Source organism: Antechinus flavipes, chromosome 1 (assembly GCF_016432865.1).
Source record: "Antechinus flavipes isolate AdamAnt ecotype Samford, QLD, Australia chromosome 1, AdamAnt_v2, whole genome shotgun sequence".
Classification (NCBI taxonomy): Eukaryota; Metazoa; Chordata; class Mammalia; order Dasyuromorphia; family Dasyuridae; genus Antechinus; species Antechinus flavipes.
Window position 1 is genome coordinate 612,886,411 of NC_067398.1, and position 13,588 is coordinate 612,899,998.

The following is a 13,588-nucleotide window of genomic DNA, read 5'->3' on the forward strand; positions in this document are numbered from 1 at the left end:
AATTCTATAGGAGTTATGAAGATACTCCAAACATGGAAGCACATTGTGACAGAGAGCTCTAGGATTGAAATTAGGATTCAAATCCCAGCTCAGCTACTTACTATCTCTGCAAACATGGGGAAAGAAGGCCTCTTTGGGCCCTGGTTTCACATTTATGCTATTAGATGATTAGCACCTTAATAGTTAAATCTATCTATTATTTCATTCAAATGCTGTTAAGTCTTCTCTATGGACTAAGCTCGGTGCTACGTGCCAGTGATACCAAGACAAAACTTGAAATATTCTTTTTTTTTTTAAGTTTTCAATACTATTTTATTTTTCTAAATACAAGCAAAGATGGTTTTCACCATTCACCTTTGTAAAACCTTGTGTTCCAAATTTTTCTTCCTCCCTCTTCCTTCCCCAAGACAGCAATCAATATTATATAAACTAAGTATGTGCAGTTATTGAAAACATATTTTCATATGCATCATTCTGTGCAAGAAATATCAGCTCAAAAGAGATTAAACACATGAGAAATAAAAAAAAAAAAAACAAACAAACAACAGCAGCAAAAATGGTGAAAATATATTCTGTGAACCACATTCAATCTCCTGGATGCAGATGGTTCCTTCCATCACAAGGATATTGGAATTGCCTTGAATCATTGTTGAAGAGAGTCAACTGCATCATAGTTTACTATCACACAGTCTTCTTGTTATTGTGTGAAACTTTCTTTGTCATCAAAGATCTTGCATTCTATGGGAAGGAAATAACATTCTATTGCAAAAGGATGCAACACATAAAAAGATAGTTCATAGTTTTTGTGATTGTTTTTCAGTCTTTTCAGTGATATCTGACTATTCATACCCCCATGTGGAATTTTCTTGGCAAAGATACTGGACTGGTTTGTCATTTCCTTCTCCATCTCATTTTGCAGATGAGGAAAACAGAGGCAGACAGGGTGAAATGACTTGCCCAGAGTCTCAAAGCTAGTAAATTTGAACTCATTGGTGTTCTCCAGGCCTGGTGCTTTGTCCACCATGCCACCTAATTGCCACTCCGGCAAATTTCAAATGGCAAAGGAAGAAAAATATCAGAAGTCTTCAGGGAAAGAGAGGAAACCTTTTACTGGATCTTGAAGAATCAGTGGTACCCTGCCTCTAAGCAGGAGGAGCAATGTGTAACTGGAGGAAATGATATAATTGACCCCTTTTAAGGTCCAGGGGGAACACTTCAAACACTCCATCTATGGTTCCTCACCATATCCTTCTTGTATATTCTAGTTTCTGATAATCCAGTCCTAAGTCTTTTGCTAATTAATCATAATAGTAATTGTCATTTATATAGTCTATTAAAATTTGCACAGCCCCTAATTCATGATATTTTAGAATAAAAGAACTTTGTTAAATACAGGTATTGGTAGTACAGCCAGGGCTGGAGTTAGGAAGGTGAGTCTTCTTGAGTTCAAATCTGGCCTCAGATACTTACTATCTGTGTGACCTAGGCATTCATTTAACTCTGTTTGCCTCATTGCCTCACCTGTAAAATGGGCTAGAGAAAAAAAAATGGTATCTCTGCAAAGAAAACTGCAAATGAAATCTTGAAGAGTCAGACATGCTTAGAACTACCAAAACATCATGGAAATAATTAATTTCATCTTATCAATTAAGAAACTGGCACTCAAATAAGAGAGAGTATGTAGGGACCAGGGCAAAAGGGAATAGAGGAAGGAAGATGATCACAGGCAAACAGAGCAAAGGGAAATCTGCAGCCTTAGTCCCTCCTGGCAAAGGCAAAAAAAAAAAAAAAAAAAAAAAAAAAATTCTTCCAGTTGTGAACTTTGCAATTTTCCAGGTTTGCTAAAAAGCTAGGGAAGAGAGATTGGAACTATTGGTGAAAATGAGGATTTGGGTTTCTTCTCCAAAATAACTCATGTTAATTCAATATGAAAATATTATGTTTAAAGTTAAGAGCAATAGCATATGGCATGAGCTGCTCTATGCCAAATGAAGAAGGAAAATACTAAGCACTTCAGTTCATCCAAGAGCCACTAGAGGGAAGCAGGCACATGCAGATTAAATTAGGTTCCTCTATAAACCATTCTTTCCCTGGAGCCAGAGCCTCCCCTATTCTAGCAGCAAGGACTGAAGTTCTATTGCCATGGAAACAGACCTAAACAAAGAGTAAATATGTCAACAATAGCCTTAGTTTAAATTATCCTCCTCTTCCAGTGTTTTGTGTTTTTTGATGCACGGAGGGCCACAGAGCTCTCCATGTGCAGGCTAGGGTCCCCACTTGGCCTGTGAAGTCTGGGAAGCACAAGCCCTTCATTATTACTCCATGGGATCCCAGCACGTAGATAGGCTCAGACACTGGCATGCATTGTGAAGGACTCGGCTTCAAGGAGAGAGAGAACCCTCTTTTCTGTCCTCAGCCTGTTCTCAGTCTCCTCTAAGCCTCCCATCCTCCACCCCCTCTTCAAAAAGAGCAGCTGGAATCATCTCATGTGGACAACTCATAAGACTGACTGTCTCAGGCTCATGGAGTAGGATGGTCTCTAAGGTTAAGCACTTTTTATTAAAGCTCATCCAGCTTTCATCATTTTGAGGCTGGAATAGAGAGCTGAGAATAGGATATGTTACTTTGTGGCTTAAACCTCAGTCCTGGAGGTGAGGAGAGCCCTTAGCCTTCTAAGAACTGTCACTATGTCTGTGATGTGTTTGACTTATTTTTTTTTTTAAATGCACTCTTAGTTAATGTCTGAAAAAGTCTCTAGCCAAAACAGTCAGAGTTTACAGTAAAAATGACACGTGAGAACCGAGTGAACAATGAGGCATTTAATTTAATACAAATTTTAAAATATTTAAGAATAGCAAAGATCTTGAATGATAATCCTGTCTAACTTCCATATCTGACAGATTAAAAAAAATGGCTTCAAATAGTGCATTTCCCTAATTTCCTTAAGATCACACAGCTGATAAGTCATAGAATGGGGAGAAGGTCTAGGTAACAGTTCTCTTAATTTATCATATTTCAGTGTTTGCTCTATTAATACATATCATTGTGTTAGGAAGTGCAGACTCAATAGAAACACTCCTGACTTGGGACTCAACTGGAGACTGTGTAACCTTGAATAATTATTCTAACTTCTCTGGGCCTTCCTTATTTTCCCTACTAGAAATTGATAATAAATAGAAATTTATGAATGAAATTTTTTTCTAAATTTGTTTTTTAAAGAAAAACACCTTGGGGGAAAAATCACCATTCAATATAGATTTTTTAAAAAAATCATAAATGAATAATAAAGACAACTTACATTATGGTATGAGAATTAAACCATATCCATAAAATAAATTACTTTAAAAGGCTAAGGTCAGCCTTCAAACTTAGCTTAACTTCTTATCATTTTCACTTTCAAGGAGTCAATATTGTCATTAGTCACTGTGAAGATCAGAATATTTAGTTCACTGTGCAAAAAAAAAAAAAAGAATAGTGTTATAAAACTTTTAAAAGACATATACACCTGTACTTATGAAAGAGAGAAAAGAGGTATCTTGCGTCTCATCTGTTAAAGACAGGCAATTCTAAAAATATCTTTCCTTAAAATTTGTCAGCCCATGCTGGTTCCTGATACAAGAAAAACCCCATCTTGGTTGGAATTCCCCAAAATATAATTCCAGGATAGTATCATTTGACCTATAAACCAGAATAGAAGAAACTCTTAGTTTCTCAACAGGGAATTGCTATTGACCAAAAAAGGCTTTATCCCATGGACAGAAATTCTGGCAGTGTCAGTTTCACTAGAAAATATTACTTAGTAGTATTCTATTACTACTACTACTACTACTACTATTACTACTACTACTACTACTACTATTACTACTGCTGCTGCTGCTGCTACTGTTATTATGCTTTAAAATTTGTAAAATACTTTCCAAATATTATCTCACTGTATCCTTACAACTCTGGGAGGTCCCATTTTACAACTGAGAACACTGAGGCAGATTGAAGTTAAATCACTTGCCTAAAGTCACATAGTGAGAGTTTGAGGCTAGATTTTAAAACAGAATTTTTTTTCTCATTTAAAGCACAGTGATCCACTGTGTTACCCGGCTGCTATATGTAAAGCTCTCTGTAGAAGCTAAAGCCATGAATATTCTAATACCTCAACAATCTATAATTCTGTTTAGCAGCAGAGGAGACTCCTTTCACTTCCTAGAAGGCAAAATGTGACTTAAGTCCTGGGCACTTAGTTATTCAGATATATACAAGTTAAACGACTTGTCTAAGGTCACACAGCTAGTGTCAATGTTAACAAAGAGGGTTTCAATCACCCAAGCACTGTGCCATAATCACAGGTTCATGGTCTTTGAGCTAGAAGGGAGTTTTTCAAATTCATCAATTGATGAAGAAACTGAGAGCCAAATAAATTAAATGACATGTCCAATGTGAAATAGATCATAAAGTAAGATCTGAGTCCAAAACTAGGGCTATTCCTATTGTACTGTTCTGGCAAGGGGCTGCTCTCTAAGTGCTTCTTGCTTGTGATTCATTTACATTTATATTTATTAATACTAGCATCTGTCCTGCTTCAGACCACCTCCTCTACCCCCACTTGCTCGATCTCAAGGTTTGACCAAATGGAAGGACTAAATATTGACTCTTGGGGGATGGGAGGAACTTAAACTGATAGCCTTGAAGTAGATCTAACTAGAATTAGAATACTGTTGTTTATGGTGGGGACAGGGATTGGGGACACTCTTAGAAAGAAGTGGTGTCAATTGGTGGCAATTAAGAATGGCAATAATGAGACACCAGTCCATATTCTATGGCTAATCTGTAATATACATATGTTTAATTGTCCAGGGAAAAAGTATCAGAAAGTGACAATTCATCGGCACTCAGCTTCCTGGTACATCTATTATTAATGTTAAAGATTCATATAACTTCCTTAAGTTGGCTTATGTACCTCTGTTCCTTGTTGCTCTCAACTATACTAAAAACCTATCTCCTTCTGGACATAAGGAAAGGAGGGCTCAGAAAAGTTACACCTAGCCACATGGTCTCACAGTGGGTTGCTTCAGAACTGGGTGTGGAGAAGGGGAGAAGAAAGAGGAAGGTAAAAACATGTTAAGCACTTACTCTATATCATGTATTGTACTAAATACTTTATAAATATTCTCTAAGTTATTCCTCCTAGCAACCCTAGGACATATCTGCTGTCAAGATTCTCATTTTACAGTAAAGGAAACTGGTAGAAAAAGGTTAAATATTTTGCTAGTTATTCAGCTGTGTCTAAGTTTGAATTTGAACACAGATACTCCAAAGCTCATGCTCTATGTATTGTATCACCCAGCTGTATTTATTTTCAGTGTCAAATCCCTATGCTTTGTTAATCCATTAAACCACACTGTCTTTTTTTTTTTTTTTTTTTTTTTTTTTTTATAAAACATGTCTCCTTTTTCAGAGTCAGAATAGTAAAGTAAAGTAAACCAGTTAGAACCTGATGCATTTAAAATTAGACGTATGGTATGTATATCAGAGAGAATTGATATGTGAATGAAAAAGGCTCATTTTAGGGTCATTATGGATTCCCTATTACATGGAAGTTATTCTCTCCTCCCTTCATCCTGATAAAGAGGTGACTCTATGCTGTCAGTGGAGCATACTCTTTGATAAGTCTGCCTAAGTTTCAAAGGCTTTACATTAAGATTTCTTGACAGACTAGATCTATTTCAAAAATTAAACTGGATTAACTTGTCTAAATATGAAGTCTCCAATATCTGAATCCTGCCTCAGATGCTTGGACAAGGCATTTAACTTCTGTGTGCCTCAGTTTCTTTATTTGAAACTTAGTATTTTTTGATAGGAAAACATTTTAGAAATCTTGAATTACTAAAGATATATGAGCTATTATTGTGGAAGGCAAGGGAGGGCAAGGGTAAGGAGTGATATTAAATAAGTTCCTATTATTGGTGGTTGAAAAATGTACTCAACATATCATGATGAACTTGAAAAGTAATAAAGACCAAGAAGGATTTTTAGAATTCAAATGTACACCAACCACCAATTTTCACGGGAACGGTATAAAGCATGGAAATGCCAGCCAACTTACATACCTCATGTCTTTGCCAAATATGCCAACAAGCATGGGAATTTATTTTGGCTATATGATTTTAAATAGGATTTTGCTTTTTTTATTGTTCAATTTTTAGGGGGAATAAGAGGAGACAAAGAATGAATACTTGCTAATTAGAAAAAAAATAAATTTGGGGAAAAATAAAATTCAAAAGGTGGTTACATTTTTGGAGGGGAACCTATATATCTGAGAAAGTCAGGATATCTACTCCTTCAGATTTATATTGATATTGTTCTATATTACATGGCTATAAGTCTTTAGAATCAAATGAATTTAATTTAACAAACATTTATAAAACATTTAATATGTGCCAGATATTATGCTAGGAGTACAGATGTAAAAATGAAACAGCCCCTAGTCTCAAAGAGCTTACATTCTATTGAGTTGGAAAGCATACACACAGATGAATAAATATGAAATATATACAAAGTATTTTTAGGGACAAGGAGCACAAACAACACTGTAATTTAGGAAAGGCCTTATGTAGGAAGTGCGACTGAGCTTTGAAGGAAGCCAGAGATTCCAAGATGTGTAGGTGAGGAAGGGGAACATTCCAGACCAGAGGGACAGCCTATTCTCAGAAGTGGGAGGTGTGTATGCTAGGCTGGAACATAGAGTGCAGGAGGGATTAGGTGTACATACAGGTTATGGCTTTGCATTGGAGTTTTTACATGTTGCCTAATCTCCCTTGCTCTAACATCTGGGGAATAGTTGTTGAATTGTTTAAAGCTCCGTAAGTGTTCCTTGATAATGTTTGGCAATATAATGCACCACTGAATGCTATTCAATACTATGTTCAGTAATACTGAGTGATGGGATATGGCAGGGTGCTGGATATGACATGAGAAAGAAATGAATTCTACTTCTTCAGATAGTAATTTAATCTCAGTCATTTTACTAATACCTATATGATGGTGGAATTGTCAATATTCTGATGGAATTTGTGGAGATATTAAGCCTGTCTCACTCCAGCTACCAATAAATCTCATAGTGGGCTGTCTACAATGGCTAAGGGCCAGGCCACCTGGGATCGGACAGAAAGGACTATGGATTTACAGAAATCATCCCACAAGTTGACTTTTGCCCACTCCTTCTGCAGTCTATGAATGCGTTCTATGAATAGCAGAAATTCTGTCTTCTGGCGTTCTATATTTATGGATTCCTCCTATGGAATGCAGGCTGCTATGAAATATCCATTCTCATAAAATGAGTGCCCTAGTGCTAGGGAGGAGTACCAAGGTGTGGGATAAGGAAAGCACTTACTCAGCTGAAAAAAACAAAATGGCATTGCAAAGTTTGCCCTGTGCATTCCCATTCTCATTCTTCACATAGAGTAGTGATCAAAAGCATGGATCTTACCCAACCCATCAGCAGCTAGGGAACAGTTTTTATTAAATTCATGGTATGAACTCCTTTGGTCCATAGGGTTCTAAGTCATTCACAGTTCCATAGAGAGGCAATCTTTATGACCACCTATAGTTCTGCAGGGGTTGCCTTGCCTGTACCTGGCTCTTGAAGCATACATTTTATCATTCTCTGAATCTAAATGAAACTGGAAAAATATTCTGAAACTGTGACTAAGGTATAGCCTTCTTTCAAAGTTGTTTTAGGCAATCTTAATTGGAACCTCACTGCATCAAGACAATCCTATTATATATCCTCAATTAATTCACTATTAGGATCATCACATCTTTTCCAACTTTTTTCATAACCTTTATACCTTTTATACCCTTTCTTCCTTTTGCCCTCTTAGCTGAGAAGCTCACCTCATATTTCACTGAAAAACTGAGATCTTCTCCTCATGTCACATTATTCACATTATTATTTCCTTCACTTCTGTTTCATATGAAGAGGTGGCCCTTCTCCTTGTCTTAAATACACAAGTGATCTCTTGCCATCTCACTTTCACCATCATATCACCTTCTCTGCCTCCTCTACTCTCTTCTTCCCTATTGCCTACAAATAAGACTACAAATACAAATATTTTTCTCATCCTCAAAAAGCCTTTATTTGATCTGTAACACTAGCCATCATCCTATATCTCCTTTGTAAAATAAATCTCCTTGAGAGGGCCATCTATAATGATGACCCCATGTTCTTTGCTCTCACTTTCTCTGTGTAGTTTGTCTTCTGACCCCATCATTCAACTGAAACTATTTTCTTTAATTTACCAATGATCTCTTAATTGCCAAATTTAATGGCCTTTTATCAATCCTCATCTTTCTTGTACTTTCTGCAGTCTTTAACATTGTTTAGCACTTTCTTCCCCTTTATACTCTCATCTCTAGGTTTTCAAGTCATGGCTTTCTCCTAGTTCTCCTCCTATGGAGTCTAACTGTTCTTTTTCCGCCTTAATGGGTTACCTCATAGATTCTATTATCCTCTCTCTGCAGTTGATTCTAAGATCTCTTTATACATCCCTAACTTCTCTCCATACCTCCAGTCTCTCATTTTGAACTATATTAACTTCAGTTTGTCAATATCTTTCATAAACCATTATGTCCATAAGAGTTATAAATGAGAAAGGACAGAGTAGTCTTTTTTTTTTTTTTTTGGCAGGGTTCCAGTATTTGGAGGATAACTTTTCCCTCCCAAATAAAAAAAAAAAGCCATAATCCTTATGTCTTGGGTCTTTTGGACCCTAACTATTCTGTTCTATTCAGCATGGTCTTACTTCTGCTCATAGTCTTGGGTCATCACCACAAGGATAACTTTGTTCTCATTTTGTCCTTTTCTGTACCTTACCAATATTTGAACTGACGCCTCTGGGGGGGGAGGATAGCCCTTTCTCCCACTGTGATCATATCTTTGGCCAGATAGACTAGCATTGCTCCTCCACTTCAAATTGTTTTTATATTAGACCAAAGACATGCAAATTATATCTCTGATCTCCAGAACTTTAATGGTGGCTTGGTGTATTGAGGAGGGTACTAGACTTGGGTCAGGAACTAGGTTTAATTTCTAACTCAGGACATTAGTTATGTGATCTTGTGAAAATCATTACACCATTCTGTGTCTGTTTCCTTATCTGCAAGGAAAAAAATTGATCTCAGCATTCTTTAGGATCTCTTTTAGCTCTAAATCTAATGCTAGGATTCAGCTATCTGAATTTCAGTCTCAAAATGTGGCCTGTTCAAAGGCAGAGAACAGAATGATCATCCCCATTATTTGCTTGCTTTGGACATTATAATAATACAGTCTGAGAAAGCATTAACTTTTGGATTTTGGCTGCTATTCTATCAATTCATTTTGAATTTTCAGTTTATTATAACTTCTAGATATCTCTCATAATAATAGTTGTATTGTATTGTGAATAATCATGATTTCCCTAACTAATAATTTTGCAAGTTATTTTCTTTTTAATCTATTATTTATTAATTTTTAATCTTTATTTCATCTTCTCTTTTGATGAGGAAGTATCTGTTTCTTGCTACACTCGAGGTTTAGAAAGTTCACTTACTTTAAAGATCTTCTCATACATGCTCACCCAATCACTCTTTAATTATTTTCATTTTCATCAGATCCATCAAAGCAGAATGTTTCTATTACAGATTCTTTCTGAAAAAAAAATAATTTGGCATTTGATTCTAAATTGGTTGAGTAAAAAGAAGTTTGCATGCATGCAATTTCCCTCTTAAGAAATCAATTGGCAAATTGTTGCCTGCTTTCACTGGAAATGGGAGAAACAGTGACATTTATTCCATTTTTAATTACATCTAAGAGTAGTGTCCTTTTACTCTATGTAAATTATACAACAAGGAATGCTTAAGGAACAATGGGAGTTGGGAGAGCCTTTGGTATAAGATTAAATGTGATTGTGTGTGTATATGTATGTGTGTGAAAAACATTATTTTTATCCCTTTTCTCAATTCATTGAAGTATCTTTTCCCAATCTCCTTATCAGAACCTCTTTATCTAATCACTATTTATACAATAAGTAAAAAATTTTGGATGTTGGTCAAACATAAAGTAGTGTTAGAAAGGAAGCAATTACATATTAAACACCTACAATGTGGCTGTCATTGAACTAAGCACTTTACAAATATTTCATGGGATTCTCACAAAAGCCCTGAGAGGTGGATGCTAAAATTATCTCCAAAATTTAAAGACAAAGTTATTTGTTCTGGGTCCCACAGCTAACAATTTTTCAAGGTAGGATTTAAATTCAGGTCCAATACTTTATCCAATGCACTAACTAGTTGTCTGATTATATATTGACTTAGAAATACAGCTCTCCATTGCAGAGAACTTATTCTGTGATATATAAATGCACAGCCAAAGAAAGATCTATGATTTTATCATTGTAAGAGACTTCTTTCATGGAAATTCTCTCCAACAAGGTACACTATATTGTGTATATTCACAATTATTTATACTATTGTTTTGGAACCTAGCTATAGATAGAGTACAGTGGAGTTATTTCAGGAATATAAAGATTAAGTGCTTTGTACATGATCACAAAACTGGTAAAAGTCAGAATTTGGAATGAAGTCTTCTCAACTCCCAAACTACCATTTTATCCACCAAACCATATTGCTTCTATGAAGAGAGAGAGATTCAGAGAGACCCAGAGATACAGTTACACAGACAAAAATAGAGTTAAACAGAAAAGAAGAGAAACAGAAGTAACTGGGGGAAAAATTTATATCCAATGGTTCTAATAAAGGCCTTGTTTTTAAAATATATAGAGAACTGATTCAAATTTATAAGAATTCAAGCCATTCTGCAAATGATAAATGATCCAAAAATATGAACAGACAATTTTGAGATGAAGAAATTAAAACCACTTATAGACTTATGGATAAATGCTCTAAATTACTATTGATCAGAGAAATGCAAATTAAGACAACTCTGAGATAGCCCCACACATCTTTCAGATTGATTAAGATTACAGGAAGAGGAAAAAGATGAATACTGGAAAGGATGTGGGAAAACTGGGACACTAATACATTGTGAGTGGAATTGTGAACTGATCCAAACATTCTGGAGAGCAATTTGGAACTATGCTCAAAGGGGTATCAAACTGTACATATTCTTTGATCCAACAATGTCTCTGTGGGGCCTGCATCCCAAAGAAATTGTAAAATAAAAGTTTATAGCAGCCCTATGTATAGTGACAAGAAACTGGGGACTAGGCAGATGCCCATCAGTTGAAGAATAGCTGAATAAGTATGGTATATGTGTTATGGAATATTATTATTCTGTAAGAAACTATTAGCAGGATGAATTCAGAGAGGTCTGGAGAGACTTATATGACCTGATGCTAAGTGAAGTTAGTAGAACCAAAAGAACATTGTACATGGCAATAGGAATATTATGTGATGATCAGTTCTGATGAATGTAGTTCTTTTTAACAGTGAAGTAAGTGATTTCAGATCAGTTCTAATGATCTGTGATGAAGAGATTCATCTGCACTCAGAGAAGGACTGTGGGAACTAAGTGTAATATAATATAATAATTTTACTTTTTTATTGTTGTTTACTTGAATTTTATTTTTTTCTCATTTTTTTTTCTTTTTTGATCTGATTTTTCTTGTGCAGCATGATCATTATGGAAATATATATAAAAAGAATTGCACATGTTTTGCATATATTGGATTATTGCTGTTTAGGGGAGTGGATAGGAAAGGAGGGAAACTATTTGGAACACAAGGTTTTGCAAAAGTGAATGTTGATGGGAAAACATCTTCACAGTTAAAGGTTCTGATAAAGGCCTCATTTCCAAAATATATAGAAAATTGACTCTAATTTATAAGAAATCAAGCCATTCTCCAATTGATAAATGGTCAAAGGATATGAACAATTTTCAGATGATGAAATTCAAACCATTTCCACTCATATGAAAATGTTCCAAATCACTATTGATCATAGAAATGCAAAGTAAGACAATTCTGAGATGCCACTATACACCTGTCAGATTGGCTAAGATGACAGGAAAAAATAATGATGAATGTTGGAGGGAATGTGGGAAAACTGGAACACTGATGCATTGTTGGTGGAGTTGTGAACGAATCCAACTATTCTGGAGAGCAATCTGGAATTATGCCCAAAAAGTTATCAAACCCTTTGATCTAGCAGTGCTACTACTGGGCTTATACCCCAAAGAGATACTAAAGAAGGGAAAGGGACCTGTTTGTGCCAAAATGTTTGTGACATCCCTGTCTGTAGTGGCTAGAAGCTGGAAAATGAATGGATGCCCATCAATTGGAGAATGGTTGGGTAAATTATGGCATATGAACGTTATGGAATATTATTGTTCTGTAAGGAATGACCAGCAGGATGAATACAGAGAGGCTTGGAGAGACTTACATGAACTGAAGCTAAGTGAAATGAGCAGAACCAGGAGATCATTATATACCTCAACAATGATATTGTATGAGGATGTTTTCTGATGGAAGTGGATTTCTTTGACAAAGAGATCTAACTTGCTTTCAATTGATTAAGGATGGACAGAAGCAGCTACACCCAAAGAAAGAACTGGGAAATGAATGTAAACTGTTTGCATTTTTGTTTTTCTTCCTGGGTTATTTATACCTTCTGAATCCAATTCTCCCTGTACAACAAGAAAACTGTTCAGTTCTGCATACATATATTGTATCTAGGATATACTGTGACATATGTAACATGTATAGGACTGCTTGCCATCTGGGGAAGGGAGTGGAGGGAGGGAGGGGAAAAATCGGAACAGAAGTGAGTTCAAGGGATAACGTTGTAAAAAAATTACCCTGGCATGGGTTCTGTCAATAAAAAGTTATTAAAAAAAAAAGAGTGAATGTTGAAAATTATCTATGCATATGTTTCAAAAATAAAAAAAAAGCTTTAATAATAATAAAAAAACAGCATCGATGCAATAGGTCCCCAAAAGTAGGAAACCATAAAGTGCCTAAAGGAGAAATGAATCAACACATATCAGAAACAAGCTGACCAAAGTTCTTTTGCCAATTAGTATTAGAATTGGGCCCAAGACAAGCTGCTGAATTTTCAACCTGAATGAGATAGAGAAGCCAAATTGTAATAACAATAATGATTAATAATTAATAATAGTAACAATTTAAAAAATCTGTTGGTAGAGCATTTACACCAAATCACAGACTCAGCTTGTCCTTTAAAAATTTTTGATATTTATTTATATAACACAAACATAGATGTTTTCAAGATTCCTATGTTTCAGAAACAGAATGGTTTCAAATATAGCAGAGTTCAAATCCTTTCTCAATGCAAAACTATGGTTATGTGACCCTGTGCAAGTTACCTAATGTGTATGTGCTCTATGCAATTCTCTCGGACCATAAATTGTAGACAAAGTGCCAACTTTGCATTGGTAGAAGTTTCCTTTGAAGGAGTTGTCCATATCAATGAAATAACAATTACAATCCCAATCCCTATCCCAGACTTCATGAAATCAAGCAAGAGTTTAAAGTTTTAAGAAAACCTTTCTGTATGATAAAAATGCTACATTTAAATTGTA